Genomic DNA, 15580 nt, shown 5'->3' on the forward strand with positions numbered 1-15580 from the left:
TCGAACATGAGGTAGTATTTTTTTAAGCGGAAATCAAAATTTAGTTCTCTTCTAGATATCCAGTACATAATTTTTGAAACATGTATCTCGAAATTCCAAATTCTAGGTTTTTATAAGATTTTGATAGTGGTATACCCAAAATAAAATAATGAATTGAATCGGTATCTATAGAATCAACCAATATAACCCGCGCAATTCAGCTGTCGGGATTTATTCTGGATGAGAAAAGAGGATATCAAATGCATTTCGGAAAAACGGAAACTCCTAAACACATTGAGAACTAAATTAGATATTGGAAAACGTAGAAAATCTATAAGGCTTACTTCGTTCGGTGGAGTGTACTTCAAATCTGATTTTACAAAACCTGTCACATGACCTTATACCCTAACAAATATTTTCCTGTTAAAATGATGCCGTTATTAAACTCTTACAACTAGATAGTCCATACTTATAGTCAATCACAGCCGAGGGTAAAAATGGGGGTGTTAAATTTATTGGCTTCAAAAAAATTTAACAAAATACAGAAAAGAAGCATTTTGGATTTAATCGCATGTGCGACGTTGACAATCGCCTGAAAAAAAAAGTAAAAAATATTTAAAAGAGAAAAAATAGAACATTTTATGTTGTAATAACAATTAACCGAGGGAGATTTTTTTTAAATACTAAAAACATGATACTGATATTATAAGCCCAATTCCAAGCCAAGAGGCGTGACTTAGCAAAAAAATTTTTATTTTAATTTCAAAATAATATTATAATTTTCCATAGTACAAAGTTTCGCTTGATTTTTTTCAAGCATTTTTTTCATAACTCATTTTTATATCATCAAAAAAACTTATTAAAATTTAATTTTAAATGTTTAAATTCTATTTTTCCGAAAATTTGAACAACCCAAACTTCATTCCAAAAAAATCATAAAAAATGATTTTACAGAAGCTGTAAAAAAAAAATTATTATTTTATTTTGAAATATACCATAAAAAGCTACTTACAAGGTACAATAAAATTGGTTTGAACCAAATCTGTTATATCAGTATTAATAGATAATAAATTAAACATTTTTAAATAACACAGAAATAATCACCCAGAGAAAAGCGAATTATTTAAAAGACTGAAAACTGCAATAATAACGAGGACTTAAATTTATTAATAAGTTAAATTAGAGAAGCATCACTTTAAGACAACCTCGCACCATAAGCTCCTTGAAGCCGCGGCTCCAGAAGCCGCGAAAGTATGGTCCCAATATTAGGAATTTGCCTGGTACTTAGGGTCTTTAGGGTCCTAGGCAATCTGGAAGCCCCTGCACGCGTCCATCCGGGCGTTTTAAGCCCCACTATCAACAAACCCCATGGAACTTTCTAATGATTATGCTTCTTTCTTTTAAAAAGGATGATCGTGGAATAAAAAATATTTTTGGCTAAAGGACATCGTAGTTACTCCAGAACGAAATAATAGTCGTATATTTCCGAATCAGGGGATCCTAAATTGGAAAATCATCCTTTTCTTGTGGAAATGGATATGCAGTATTGGTCCAGAGACCGACCTAACGCCACGGACGCGAAATATATTTTCCTTCTTGTGAGTCTTCTGAAAAACCTCTATGCTATAAAAAAAAAAAATCAATTTCTTGTTTAAATGGATATGAAGTTTTGGTCCAGAGACCTACCTACCGCCACGGACGCGAAAGCTATTTTCCTTCTTGTGAGTCTTCGCAAAAACCTCTCTGCTGGAACAAAATAAACCATCAGTTTTGAAATCAAATTGTTCAAGCAGGCGATTCGAAATCCTCTGGGACTAATTTTGCTTGACTAAGAATCGCAAGTGTTGGTCAATGGTCTTGGCATCTGTGTAAGAACTTCGGCATGACTTAAGAAAACAATCTCCCCCAAAAGCCGTCACATTAGTTTGTTTTTTATTTCTATTTCATTCGGGGAGGCTCATCACTCCTACTTTACTCGCAAAAACTTTCTCACCCGCTTCGATTCTTTCTTTCTTACAGATTAAAAAAATCATCACTATAGACTAGAATTTCACCCCATAAAATGACTTAACGAGGCAATATAAGCTAAAATAAAACCGAACTAATTTTAAAATTTTCAGGCATTTTTCTAGTTTGAATAAAAAAATTATCACTTAGACCCCATAAATATATTTGCAGCTTACATAATAACTTCAGCGATTCTGTTAAAAAATTTTCAATAAATATTCTATTTTCAATTGACAAACCAGATTTTTTTTTAATTCTTTTACCTCAAATCTACCTCTATATCTACCGCAAAACTTTACCAGCATCAGTTAGAAAGTAGAATTTTGAGACAAAGAATCGGAGACGCAAAAAACTTTCGAAAGTCTTGGACGATGACGATTTTCGAAAAAGTCCGACTTTTATGTACCTCAAATTTGCCTAACAGACTACCTCACCCTCTCCAAGTTACTTTAACGTTCTGATGTATGTTAAATCGAACCCCTAAACCACGTACTAACTTCGGAATTGTGTTTTCAGAACGGCAATCTCTACATCAAAAAATTCACCCTCTACCTAAGAAAACTCGAATGTGTGAAAGAAATAGAACGGTACCCTTCTCGGTTTGGCATTAGCACATTTTTTTAATCAGCTAGTGAAAGAATCATTTGTATAGCAATCTGGTTGAGTTCAAACCACATTTTTACTAGACTAGTAGTGAATATTGTTTGTTTCCTTTTTTTTACTATGAACAGGTAGTGATATATCCAAAGTTATATATCCCCTATTTTATGTGTAGGAGTAAAAGTAAAGATACAATTTTTTTCTTACCAACCCTGATGTTACCCTTTTCACTGACACGGGATTGAGAAACCTTTTTATTAGAAGCTTTGGTTCTTGCTTTTTATGTCAAAGAAAATAAAGATTTCTTATAGTCCATAGTACTGTTTATCACGCAGCATTTACAAATGGACTGGCAATGAATCATATTGAAAATTAGTGGTTATAGGATTAAATTAAATGAAATTAATTTTGAGAAATGTTAAAATAGAAATATTTCAAAATGTATAAAACTTAATAATTGTCTGTGTGTTTATGCGCCAATAAAGGCTAAGATATTTTAATAGTTACTGAAAGGGCTCTAAAAAAGAAGCCCTTGTTCATAGAAGGGACCAAGACAGCTTGAGTAGGGCATCCGTTTTGAAAAAGACTAGCTTGCTAAGTCCAATGATTGCTGACGCCGCAATTTATGGATATTGTTTCATGTTTTAGCACAATTTACGAACATGTTTAATGGGGAGGGACTCAAGATGCTCTGCACTCCAACTTCTTGTGTGGAAGAGTGAAGGAATAAAGAGAACACACTTTGGAGAAGACAATGACAACTATTCTAATGAGACTTTATAAACCAAAAAAGTTTTTAAGTCAAGACTATGTCTAATAAAATAAAATAAAAATATGGCTCATTGATTTCCCATTCGATTTATTACAGATATCTTACCTAAGTTCTTTAGTATCGGGGTGGTTGGTAAGACCAGCCAGGAGTTCCACCAAACCTAGAATATCTAGGAGGCGGTCGTGGTTGAAACCTTGGTGAAGACGTATGATGTATGGAGGATGATGCTACATTCATATCAGACTGTTGTTGGTTTTCATAAAAGTGATCAAATCTTGGGGGATGTAATACCGACATTTCTGTGGAACGATTAAAGTTTTGTGGAGATTGATATCTTGGTACATAGCCTCCACGGGTTCTAACTGGACTCTGATAATGTAGGCCCGAATTCTGTAGCGACTGAGAGTTTGGATCATAGAGTCGTTGCTGCCTAAAGTGATCAAATCTTGGGGGATGTAATACCGACATTTCTGTGGAACGATTAAAGTTTTGTGGAGATTGATATCTTGGTACATAGCCTCCACGGGTTCTAACTGGACTCTGATAATGTAGGCCCGAATTCTGTAGCGACTGAGAGTTTGGTTCATAGAGTCCTTGCTGCCTAATTTGTGGCTGATAATTTGAACCCACAATTTCCACAGACTGGAAATTTACACTATGCCCTTCTTGCGGTCTAAACGTCAATTGAGAATTATAAGTCGTATTTTGTGGAGGTTGGAATCTTGGCACATATTCCCTCTGAGGTACGGATGTGTGTTGATAATTTGAACCAAATTGGTTTTTACTGACCCTTGGGCGGTAGGATTCAGTGGATTGACCCCTGCCTCTGCCCCTTTTTTGGGGAGGTCTTTCACCTTCATAGGCTATTTCTATTCTATTGTTATGGTTTTGGGATTTCTTTTTACGCCTGGCTTCTCTTTCTTTTTCATCATCTGAGAACTCTTGGAGACTTGGAGGAAGCTCCATATCATTTTTACCCGATGCATCAGAGCCTTTCATGCTGAAAAGAAAATTCAATAATGAATATCATTTAAGAAACAAACTTTTCTTATACCAATACTAAGCAAAAAATTGTTCTCATCTTGTATTTGAGAAAAAAACCTTTAAACTCTCAGATTGTGATTACCATATTGTCCGCATACTACTACTACTACTACTAAAAACTCACCACAGCACCAAGCCACCTGAGCCCAACACAGCTACGCACGCTCCTCCTCCACCCCAATCTATTCAAAGCCTCCTTTTTTACACCCGCCCACGAAGTTCCCATTTCCTTTAAATCTTTCTTTATGACGTCCTCCCATCCCAGACGGGGGCGACCTGCTTTCCGTTTAGCCCTAGATGGTTGGCCGAAAAGAACAATCTTCGGCAATCTGTCATCCTTCATCCGCACAACGTGCCCTAACCACCTCAACCTTTCTTTCATTATAGACCTAGAGAGCGGTATTGAACCACATTTTTCGCATAGCCTATTGTTTGAAATACGGTCAGTCAGCCGGGTACCCCGAACCTTAAGCAATTTCTCTGGAAAACATCTAGCAAATCTTCATCCGCTTTTCGGAGCGTCCATGCTTCAGAGCCATATTTGACCACTGTCATCACTGTAGCTTCTAATATTCTAATCTTGGTTTGCAGACTACTGCATGAGCTTGAAGGGCCTCAAATCTACTGCCTGAGCTTAAAGGGCCTCAAATCTACTGCCTGAGCTTGAAGGGCCTCAAATGTACTGCACGAGCTTAAAGGGCCACAAATCTACTGCCTGAGCTTAAAGGGCCTCAAATGTACTGCCCGAGATTAAAGGGCCTCAAATCTACTGCCTGAGCTTAAAGGGCCTCAAATCTACTGCCTGAGCTTAAAGGGCCTCAAATCTACTGCCTGAGCTTGAAGGGCATAAATGGATATTTTCGTTTTTAATTTTTGTAAACTAATTTTTATCCCTAGGAAGATCCCCTATGTTTCCACCAACAAAATCTATATAAAAAAAAAAAGAACCCACCAAGAATTCCTAGAATAAAAAAAAAACTATTTTAGAGAATTATCATTTATTTCAGAATTTCAACTGTTCCTCAACCTTTTTTTCTTGTTTATTTCTTTTACCGTGACAGAAATAAGAGAGAACTTACACAGCGTATTTTTTATTGTGTCTGGCTACAATTTCTTCTCAAAATTACTCCTCTTGATTTTAGAAATAATGCGTTAGAGAGGAATCTCTCAATCTAGATTCCTTAAAACCCTAAAAGTGACTCTTAAAAAGTGAACTAGAACTTTCAATTTCCAATCAAATGAGCCCTCTATGAAGTTTATACGAGCATCCCTTTCATAAAAACCATAAATGCCCTTAAGGCATAACTTAGAACGCCGTCCCCTGTGCCCTGGGGGGTTCTATTGACACCGGATTTTCTCTTACCCGACCTTTGAACTATTTTTAACTGAACTTTATTTTGAACTAATTTTGACATCTCAAAATTTTCATCAGATGGGTTGGGGGATAGCTGCCTGCGGATCTCTTTTGACTATTAAAAAGTGAGCTCGAATTTTCAATATCCAATCAAATGAGCCATCTCTGAAGTTTATACAAGCATCTCTTTCATACGAACAATAGATGCACTAGGGCACGACTTACAAGGCCGTCCCCCGGGCCCTGGGGGGGTGTGACGACACCGGAGTTTTTTTTGTCTGTCTTTTTACAAATTTTTAAATTAATACCTATCTCAAAATTTTTATTGGATGCATTTGGGGAAAAAGGGGCGTGAGGGGGGCTAGTTGCCCTCCAATATCTTTTGACTCGAAGAAACTTAACTAGAACTTTCAATTTCCAATCAAATGAGCCATCTCTGAAGTTTTTACGAGCATCCTTTCAATAAGAACCATATATTCCCCAAGGGCATAAGTTACAACGCCTGCCCTCAGGCCCTGTGTTGACCCCTGAGTTTTCGTTATATGGTCTTTGAACTATTAAAAAAAAGCTATCTCTAAGTTCTTATCGGATAGGCTTGAGGAAAAAAGGGCGTGGAGGGGGAATAGGTGCCCTCCAATCTCTTTTTGCTCTTAAAAAGTGAACTAGAACTTTCAATTTCTAATCAAATGATCCCCTTTGAAGTTTATACGAACATCCCTTCCATAAGACCAATATATGCTCCCGAGGCATAACTTACAACGCCTGCCCCCGGGCCCTGGTGGGTTGTGTCAACACCAGAATTTTTGTTACATGATCTTTGAACTATTTTAAACAAAGTAGCTATTTAAAAACTTTTATTGGAGGTCTGTGGGAAAATAGGGTTTAGGGGGGGGGGAGGGGGTTACCCTCCTCTACCTTTTGACGCTTAAACATCATTTTATCATTTTATTGACGCTTAAACATCATTTTATCATTTATTATTTTATCATATTAAACGTCAATTTTATCTTTTGACGCCGTAGAAACTTCAAAACAGGCTCATTTGATTGGAAATTCAAAGGGCGTTTGCCCTTTTTAATAGTAGAAAGTGATTGGAGGGCAGCTAGCCCCCCCCTACGCCCACCATTCCCCCAAACACATCCAATCAAAATTGTGAGATAGCCATTTTGTTCAGCGTAGCTGATTTCCAGAAAAAAAATGTTTCTGAGGAGGACACTCCCCCCGCAACCCTCAGGGCAAAGGTTCTAAGTTAAACCCTGGTGGCATATAAGGTTTTTATAGACGGTGTTGTCATAGAAAATTCAAACCTGGCTCATTTAATTGGAAATTCACAGGGCCCGTGCCCTTTTTCATAGTTGTCAGTGATTGGTGGGCACCTAGCCCCCCGACGCCCCTCAGTCCCCCACACACATCCAATCAGAATTTTGAGATAGCTATTTTGTTCAGCATAGGCTAGTTGATTTCCACAGAGAAAATATATTTTTTAGGAGGACACTCGCCGAGAGGACACTCCCCATAACCCTCAGGGCAAGGGTTTTATGTTATACCATTGGAGCCTATAAGGATTTATTAGAAGGTGTTGTCGTAGAAACTTCAAAACATGCTCATTCGATTGGAAATTCAAAGGGCTAGTTCCCTTCTTAATAGTCGGAAGTGATGGAGGGAAACAAGCCCCTCCCCCAAGCTCATCATTCCTTCAAACACTTCCAATCACAATTTTGATATACCATTTTGTTCAGCGTAGTTGATTTCCAGATAGAAAATATATTTTTGAGGAAGAAACTAACAGACAACCCTCAGGGCAAGGGTTTTGAGTTATGTCCCGGGTTATATAAGGTTTTTATAGAAGGTGTTGTCATAGAAACTTCAAAAAGGGCTCATTTGATTGGAAATTCAAAGGGCACGTGCCCTTTTTAATAGTTGAAAGTGATTGGAGGGCAACTAGCCCCCCGACGCCCCATCATTCCCCCAAACACATCCAATCAGAATTTTGAGATAGCTATTTTGTTCAGCATAGGCTAGTTGAGTTCCAGATAGAAAATATATTTTTTAGGAGGACACTCGCCGAGAGGACACTCCCCATAACCCTCAGGGCAAGGGTTTTATGTTATGCCATTGGAGCCTATAAGGATTTATTAGAAGGTGTTGTCGTAGACACTTCAAAACATGTTCATTCGATTGGAAATTCAAAGGGCTAGGTCCCTTCTTAATAGTCGAAAGTGATGGAGGGAAACAAGCCCCTCCCCCAAGCTCATCATTCCTTCAAACACATGCAATCACAATTTTGATATAGCCATTTTGTTCAGCGTAGTTGATTTCCAGATAGAAAATATATTTTTGAGGAAGAAACTAACCAACAACCCTCAGGGCAAGGGTTTTGAGTTATGTCCCGGGGTATATAAGGTTTTTATAGAAGGTGTTGTCATAGAAACTTCAAAAAAGGCTCATTTGATTGGAAATTCAAAGGGCTAGTGCCCTTTTCCATAGTCGAAACTGGTTGGAGGGCAACTAGCCCCCCTCCCACGTCCATCATTCACCCAAACACATCCAATCAAAATTTTGAGATAGCCATTTTGTTTAGCGTAGGCTAGTTGATTTCCAGATAGAAATATGTTTTTGAGAAAGACACTCCCCCACAACTCTCAGGGCAAGGGTTTTAAGTTATGCCCTGGACGCATATAAAGTTTTTATAGAAGGCGTTGTCGTAGAAACTTCAAAAAAGGCTAATTCGATTGGAAATTCAAAGGCTAGTGCCTTTTTTAATAGTCGAAAGTGATCAGTAATATTTTTTGTTGTGATTGCTGTTTAGACCAGGGCACTTCGTATCGAAGGAGTTGTCTTGGGAACTTCGAAAGGGGCTCATTCGATTGAAAATAGAAAGGGCTGATGCCCTTTTTAATAGTCGAAAGTGGTTGGAGGGCAACTAATCCCCCTTCCACTCCCACCCTCCTATTTGCACATTATGTTTAAAAACTAAATGTTGCCTTAAGATTAAATCAAAATGCACTGTGATAATGCTAATTCCCAATAAGGTTTCTCAACAGTATCCCAAGAACGACTGAGGTTATTATGTTCAAACTTTCGAGGCTACTTCTGCTCTTAAAATTTAACCAAATCAAAATAGTGTAAGTGTATCCAAGCTATCATAGAGAGTAAACAGATTTTTTTGCGAATGGAATCAAGTTTTCCATTTCAGGTCAACAAGAGGAGGTATGAAACTAAGTTAAACAGCACTATTTGTGTCTAGATTTTTCAAATGGTGTATGTTGTAAAAAATTGCTGAAAATTTTTCTCCAGCATACAAATAGCAGGCCAAACTATTAAAAAACGAAACAAGTCTTAAAAAACGAAAAGATTTAAAGTGTTATTTTCTTTTTCCCTGAAAAGACTATATCAATATAAAACGAACAGAAATTAATTAAAAAAAACTTTTTCCACAAAAAAAGTTTTTCAGAGAAAAGTAAATAACTACATTAAACAAAAAATGAGCAAAAATAAAATCAAATAATCTACCAAGCTTGAAACTGCCACAAATCAGCATCGATAATTAAATGAAGCCCAAAACGAACAGAAATTACAAAAAAATAACCGAGTCAAACTCAAAACCAGCACAAATTAACATATGTTGGGTGCAAAACCCCTATGCCTTCCTAAGGCCAGAATAAAATTTGCCCTTTACTGAAAAAATACAAATGAAAGTTCATTGTCATTTTAATATAAAAATATACATATACTGATATTTATTAATCAAAATGTTGAAATTATTTGATTTATTAAAGTTATAAAAGTAAAAACATTTATATTTTGTTCAGTAAAGTGCAAATTTTTTTCTTGCCTTGGGAAGGCATGGGGGTTTTGATGAAGAACTCTGGTTTTAACCTTGCTTTTTAGTATCTCAATATCATTTTATAATTTTGGAGAGGATGGAAAGAAATCAGAATGACATTGAATTTTTTTGGTTTTTTTTTCTTGGAGCAATGATGCTTGAGGATTCAAGTTTTCTCAAAATGACTGACAATTAAATACGACGCTGGTTTAATCAGCTGAGAAGCAATTACGACATATGTGAGAATGATGAATACCCCGATTAAATAGGTCTTTATTTAGCAGAGGGTTCCTGGTCTCTTAAAATAAACTAGGATAAAATTAAGAACGTTGGAACCGAAAATTTCAAAACAGATTTTCAAAACATATATTCAACAACAAAAAATCAGGTTTTTATAGCGATTCTAAAAATGTAAAATTCATTAAATTAAAATTAATTACCACAAGTAACGAGTCTCAGAAACTTTACATCATTTTCAAAAAAGGGTGCAAAACATCCCCCAAGAGAGCAAATGATCTTGATGAAAATTACCACATCAAATTCAACATATAATAGAACACTATTATAAAGTCTTCAAGCCACTGCTAACAAAAACGTGAATTTTGTATATTTCTTTAAAAGAATGGTCAGGGATGCGTGTTCGTTTGTTTGTATTTTATTTCCTTTTTTCAGATAGAAGATGGCTGTTGAAAATCCGGAGGACTTATTCGGACAGAAATTAAAATTTCTATCCACCTAAAGTAACGAGCATGAGCAAATTTACCTCATTTTCGAAAAGGGGACTCAGCATATAAGAGAAACGTGTTATCTACAAAAATACGAAATTTTGTGTCTTTTCTTAGATGAATGATCCCAGATATGTGTTTGTTTGTTTGTTTGATTTTCCCAGACCTATTGTTCTAGAAAATCGGGGGCAGACTTATTCCAACACAAATTAAAATGTATACTGCCCTGTTTTAAGATTTAAATAAGTCTGTCCCTTAGCAAAGTGACATTTTCAGCCATTTTCTGACACAAAGCAGCAACTTAGCTCCAAAGAGGGAGAAAAGGCTATTGACTGGAAATTCTGATATAGCCAATGAATTTAAAATACCAAGCTTCTCAGTTTCAGAAGCAGTAATACCGCGCGGGGCGAATTCGTTCCTAAAGATGCATCAAGTTCATACAAAACAAATTAATAGACCGTTAACATAGACACTTATTTTGAAGCTTTGTTTCAGTAAGTTGATTCACTTAAGGCTTAATAAAATCATGCGCAGTGATGGGTACTTGCACATCAGTTATTAGGAAGGAGGGCCGGTGGATCTTTTTGCAGGTGGAGGGGGGAAGGAAGGAGAAAGTCTACCTGGAGCCTTAGTAGAATATTTTTATGCCCAAATTTTCAAACTCACCGTTAGCCTTCAGATAAATGTAGGAGGTTTCGAGAGGATAGGAGGTACAAAAATTTCTCAAAATCCCTTCATTCCTGGTAATGTTTTTAACTAAGCCTGTAATATGGTTTTTGCAGGGTGAAAGCTCCCTTTTTATTTCGAACTATTTTTTCGGCGGAGCATAAATATTATATTCATATGCTTATCAGCAAAAAAAGGGAAGACGCAGAGAGATCATGAGTGCCTCCAGGCAATTTCTCAGGAGAGGGGTCAAATCCTTCCAGGAGCTCCGCCTTGACAAAGATATAATCGGATTATTTCTCCTTTTATCTTCATTAACATTTTTTTCAATGTCTTCTTAGTTTCCGGGAAGGGGGCTTCAGGTAAAAAAAGGAGGAGCTTTGGAGGAGGAATAGGAATTAATCGCCAATCTCCCTTGATTCTTGGGAATATTTTTGGGCTAAGATGGAAGCTGTTGGGGATAGCTCCCCTCTTATTGCAGAAAAGTTTCTCTGTGAAACAAAAAAGATTACATTCATATTCTCATCAGTAAATTGTGGAGAGTGGAAAGAAGGTCTTAATGAGCACAATTAGGAAATTCCCCAGGTGGAGGGGAAAGAGGACAAGTGCTGCCATGAGCTTCATTTTACCGATATTTAAACGAAAGTAATTATCATTTTCTTATTCATATACACATCGTCTTCTTGTTTCGTAGGGGAGGATTTGGGAGGGTCGATTGCCTCCCATCCCTGCCCCATAGCAAATTATGCCCCTGCATGAGTTCCTATCGACAAAATATGAAATTTCTTACCTTTCCAGAAAAGGATTGTCATACATGTGACCATCCATAGTCAGAGTTATCAGTTATCCAAAACTTGAATGAACATTTAGATATATAGGACGCTTTTTGAGTAAAAAAAAAAAAAGATCGAGCAAAAGAAAATCACCATATTCCATGATGTTGCCTGCATAACGGTAATTTTAGCCTGAACAGGGCCAAAATTTTATCAATAGAAAATTCAAAGAGCTACTAAAGGGTACTTATTTATATCAGATGCCATATTGGCGTTCAGTATACCATTTACTCCTAAACATAATTGCAGTCCATAAAAAACAGGTATCACTTATCGTTTATCCAATAAACCAACGGCTATGGAGTATCGCTAAGTTGCAAATTATATACTACGGCGTAGGCCAATGGAGTCTTATAGAGAGGGGGATACTTAACCCATCGAAAGCTATTTAGGCCCATGTTTTCAAACTTTCTATGAGAAGTGATTCAGACATATTGAACGAATATTTAAATAACTACGGATTTTTTTAACCTTTGATCTTCTTTCGTTTTTTAGAATATATATATATATATATATATATATATATATATATATATATATATATATATATATATGAGAGAGAGAGAGAGAGAGAGAGAGAGAGAGAGAGAGAGAGAGAGAGAGAGAGAGAGAGAGAGAGAGAGAGAGAGAGAGAGAGAGAGAGAGAGAGAGAGAGAGAGAGAGAATGAAGTATTCAGCATAAGCGCTGGGGGGGGGGGCTTCCCTTTTATTGCGGACACAAAAGTTAATTTTTGACACTTGAACAATATTTAGACAAGTATATGCACTAACTGAGCTCTTTTTATTGAAGTATTGTTTTACAGAAGCTTTGTTTGATTTAAAGGACGGGTTTGAGGGATGGGTATCTCTCCTTGTATTCAGGGCTCGTATTTAGGGTAACCTGGGTATGTTTTTAAAAACGAACAAAAATTAAATATCAAAAAAGCTAATGTTTACCAATAAAAGTAAAGGGAGTCGAAAAAAATTGAATAAAAATTATTTCATATATTAATCTTCAAGGCTCGTTGTCTTTAATACTTTTTTTGACAATAATTTAAAAGCGATTGCTCTAGCACAAGAGCGATTGGAATGGAATATACAGTATTTTTCACAATTTCTCGAGAATTGAAGATCTTATTGCGGGGCATTTGCTTTAAAAAAATAAACCTTTCAGTTCTAATGGTTTAAGAAGCAATCAACTGCATATTTCCACTCATAAATGCTTTCAGCATTTATTCAAAACTTCAGCGTAAAGAAGGGGAAGGGGGGTTGATGAAGAGGTAGTCCACCTCATATACGGAATAATTCCTTTCGTTACAAGTTTTAATATCACTCTTTACTTTCATCTGAAAAAAAAATTTAATTTAATGAAACAACATAGGTAACAGCTTAATACGTTATTAAGAAACTAGGATTGGCATATCAAACATAAATTAACGTAAACTTATTTCAGTAGTAATTCTAGAGCATTTTGAGTGAGGTGTGCCTTTTTTGTGGGAAAAAATACTGTAATCGTTCAATCCAATTCTAAACCTAAAAGGAATTTTTTAGAAGCTAACTCTAGGCAATACGCATCTTAATGTTACCTCCCACATCCACTCAAGAAGGGACTTGCAACGCTAGTAATCTTGAACCTATCCTAAGAGGAGTATGGTTTACCTATTGAGAAAAAAGTGGAGCGACTCCTCGATGTATATATATATGCAGAAATTGTCAGAAGAAATTATGAAAAGGACGAGCTATAAGAATCTCCAAAATCCTCAGTACCGCAAGACTTTTGCACCACAAGATTTTTTTAAATAGAAATATTCAGTCGAAATATTGTAAGTAATGGTACTTTTTAATGAAAATACCATGGAAACATATTTTTAGAACCTAGGAGAGGAAGTAAAATTTGGAGGACCTTCACCCTTCCCCTCTAATTGATGCTGTTGTACATATTCAAACAGTATGTTTCGATGGCGCGACTCTTTTCTTCTTTGTTGTTTTATGGCGAACACTGTCAATTCGTGGGAAAAAAGAGTCGTGCTATTCTAAAAATATTCGTATTAATATTAACAATATTGATAATATTTATAGTGGGGTGCATAAATTTCCATAGGGTGGGCAGGGGGTCCAATGAACCAATGCACTTTTTGGAATGAAATATTAAGTGTTTACGATTATTTTATAGTAGTTTTCTGAATTTTCGGTAACCACTTTCTACTTACAAATAATAAGAAACAGGCTGTCACTTTAAGAGTCCCTCTAAGTCTCAAAATAAAAGCAAATAAAGGCACGAAAAAAGCGCAAAACTTGAAGAGCCTAAAAATAAACATCGAGTGGGGTCTTCACCTTCAACCTAGCCAAGTAAAGGAATAAAAAACCTCTGGATTTACATAAATCTCCAGCATATGATAAACTATTACAAACTAAAATTAAGATCATTCTGAATAAGCAGGTTATGGGCACCCATAAGCTGAATTGTAGGGGGAGGGCTTACCAGGTTTTATTGGCACTTCCAATGCTGTATAACAGAAATCTCAAAACAAAAATATGAAAATATAAGGCTGCATCATTACCCCCCCCCCCATATGGGCGCCCATGTAAGCAGCTACAAACAAGTTTTAATGACTTGAATTCAAAGTTGCAAAGACCTTGGTAGGTATTTTATCTCAACTTTTTTCCTACTTGTAATGCGTAAATAAAATATTTTTTCCGCTTAATATTCGTTTGAGTCTTCTTTTCATTAACTTGGGTTTGAAAATTCAATTCCGAGGATTTTGGCAGAAATCTAAGATATATTTTTTTTCAAACTTAAAACAAAATAATTTTTTTTTATAACCTTCTGAATCACAACTTAGCAAAGGTATTAGACTCGAAACATTTTCCTTAACCTCATTTTTCTGCATATCTAATTCTGAAAGTAGCGCTTTAAAGCACAAAGTTTATCTAAGTTCGTCGAAGGTCAGTATCTTCTGGAGGAGAAACAATAGATGTAGATATTCAAAAAAATCCGTGGGGCGCAATCTTAAGCTCTAGATCGATTTCATTTCATCACATAGAATTGTACCGGAAACTAATCCCCCACATTTCGACAGAAACATCTTAAGGAATAAAAACCAGGCAAGATAACCGAAGGGGTAAACAGTCCCTTAAAATTCTGAAATTAATTGAAAATACACCAGAAATTGGAATTTTTTCAGGATTAGAAGAAAAATAGGCATTTTCCAGTTTTACAACTTTAAAAATTTTAGGCTTACACCCCCCCCCCCCCAAAAAAAAAATATATTCCAACTGATCGAAATCTCCCTATGACATAAAAGGGTTATAAAATATATATTTACATTCGCACTTCACATATTTTATTCTTGAAAATTAAATTTATATGTTGCTATTCTAAATTTACTATATTTTCTAGCCTTTCCATGTAAAGCCACACTTGGCCAACCGGTCTATATCTTTTGCAGGTAACCATTAGGAAAATAAAATTTTCCTGTTAGAAACTACAGAAAAGTAAGACAAATAATTCACTTGTAAGTGAAGTTAGGTCACAAATTAATTTACAATCGTACTCAGTAATTACCTAAATTTCTTACCTCGTTTTATCATTTATTTTTAAAACTCCGTGTAACTCAAGCACCGAGCAGCTGAACCGTCATGTAACTGAACCCTCGTGCAACTCAACCCCACTTAATTGAACCCTGGTATAACTGCACCGTCGTGCAACTCAACCCCACTTAATAGAACCCTGGTAAAACTGAACCCTCGTGCAACTCAACCCCGCTTAATAGAACCCTGGTACAACTGAACCCC

The 15580-nt window shown here is 36.1% G+C and overlaps 1 protein-coding gene across 1 annotated transcript in view; it reads right to left on the reverse strand.

Annotated features, from left to right (window-relative positions):
- Positions 1–473: 473 nt before the first annotated feature.
- LOC148945197 (uncharacterized) overlaps positions 474–15580 on the reverse strand; it is a 350765-nt gene continuing 335658 nt past the window's right edge. Inside the window, exon 5 of the mRNA XM_089099121.1 lies at positions 474–571. The gene's annotated coding sequence lies outside the window, so the exon portion shown is untranslated. The remainder of the gene's footprint in view (positions 572–15580) is intronic.

Source organism: Artemia sp. Qi Xiang Cuo, chromosome 13 (genome assembly GCF_049724085.1).
Source record: "Artemia sp. Qi Xiang Cuo chromosome 13, ASM4972408v1, whole genome shotgun sequence".
Classification (NCBI taxonomy): Eukaryota; Metazoa; Arthropoda; class Branchiopoda; order Anostraca; family Artemiidae; genus Artemia; species Artemia sp. Qi Xiang Cuo.